Source organism: Pteronotus mesoamericanus, unplaced genomic scaffold, assembly GCF_021234165.1.
Source record: "Pteronotus mesoamericanus isolate MK-2021 breed Mesoamerican mustached bat unplaced genomic scaffold, CSHL_Meso_final scaffold_408, whole genome shotgun sequence".
NCBI lineage: Eukaryota > Metazoa > Chordata > Mammalia > Chiroptera > Mormoopidae > Pteronotus > Pteronotus mesoamericanus.
The window spans coordinates 7,653,473-7,655,192 of NW_026555315.1; the positions used below are offsets into that span (position 1 = coordinate 7,653,473).

The 1,720-nt window shown below is 48.7% G+C and overlaps 1 pseudogene; it reads right to left on the bottom strand.

Moving 5' to 3' along the window:
* Positions 1-538: 538 nt before the first annotated feature.
* LOC129086490 (geminin-like) lies at positions 539-1,136 on the bottom strand (annotated as a pseudogene).
* Between the last annotated feature and the right edge of the window lie 584 nt (positions 1,137-1,720).

Below are 1,720 nucleotides of genomic sequence, written 5' to 3' on the forward strand. Positions count from 1 at the left end.
TAAGCAAAACCAAGACCAACTGTGAGGCTGCAAATAGACGCACACGAGGAAAGACGGGGTGGCAGAAGGAGGCAAAGGCTGAGGGCCAGTGACCGGGGGGTCAGGACAGTTCTCCTGCTCACAGCTCAAACATCATGTCTCTGCCTCTCAAGAGACCCCGGGCTACCCCCCGAGACCCCCAAACACTCACATACGTGCTTTCCCCCCCACCCCCCCGCCATCCCCAGCCCCACAGCGGCCCCACAATCCTGTTTCTTGTTCAGATCAGGCCTCCAATCAGCAGATTTTTTTTTCCAACAGGAGACTGAAGTCTGCTTATCACATACACAAGTCCTGCCTGACATCTGAGAAAATGCTATTTACATAAAACACCATAAATTAAAAATACATTGTATTTTAATACAATAAGAGAGTCCCGTGATTCAAACAAGGAAGTCTGAGTTTAAGCCTGCATCACACAGTTATCCGCTCTGCTACGAAGAACTACGATGGAGATAAACGTTGCTGGTATAGTTCTCAAGTCACATGTTCACGAATCTCATATACAGGGCTTTGCCTCTGCAGAGGGAGACACAATTTCTTCAGCACATGCACCAACGTCTGAGTCTTCCACACCCGAATCCTCACCAGTTTCCTCTTCAGAATCAAATTCCTGACTATCCGGTGATTCAAAGTTACACAAGGGCCCTCCTTTCAATCGCTCTCTGACCTCCACCGTGTCCCGCACGCGTTCGGCCACTTCTGCCAATTTTTTCTTCTCCTTTTTCTGGGGGGCAATGTCATTGTCCTTTTGTTCAATTTCTTTACGAAGTTTCTCATTTTCTCTGCCATTTCTTTCCAGTATTGAGAAGATGGATTTTCTGTAACCCTAAGAGCAAATGCTTCTTGGGTAACTCCAAGATCTTTATTTTCACTAAGTTCTGGGACAATAACAACTCCAGGGCTGGAAGTCTTAGATGTTAGCTGGTCATGTGTCCCACATTTCATTTTGATCACACCTTTACCAACTCATGTTCTCTTCCCACAAGAGATCCAGCTGTGGGCAGCTGGGTCGTCTCCAGACCTCTTCTTGGGACAGGACTCCTCTTACCACGCCCTTGGGTCCCTTCTTGTTTCTGCTTCATCCTGGGATTCATTGTGCACCGCGACCCCACGGAGCCACAGGAGCGCCGATTCCGATCGGCAGAGCACGAAGCCGCTGGTCCTGCAGGTTATAGCTCCTGCCGCCCTCACTCACCGGAAGGCGTACCGCCCAGTCCCGGCAGCGGTGCTTCGCGCGAGACCCACCGGCCATGCGCCCCTGTTCGCACCAACCCAGTCGGCAGATTTTATTGTGATTCCAGGAGATAACCTGAGACTGTCCTTCACTGCCCACAGGCACGCAGCAGGGTGCAGGGAGCCTGAGAAGCCCCAAGAAGCAAACATGTTGACATTCACTGACTGAAATATTTGGCAAGCAGAACCTTTGTTCTCACAGAAAATCAACCCAGAGAAATAAGAAAGCAACACTTGCACACATTTTAAAATAAAACATCATTCTCAACGTCACGTGGGCCAACTACAATGTGGTATCCAGGATTAGATCCTGGGACAAAAAAGGGACATTAATGGAAAAAAACTGGTGGAGTACGAATAAAGACTGGAGGCTAATGACTAGTAAGGCACAATGTTAATGTCCCAGTTGTGACGAAAGTCCCTTGATTCTACAAAACGTTAACAC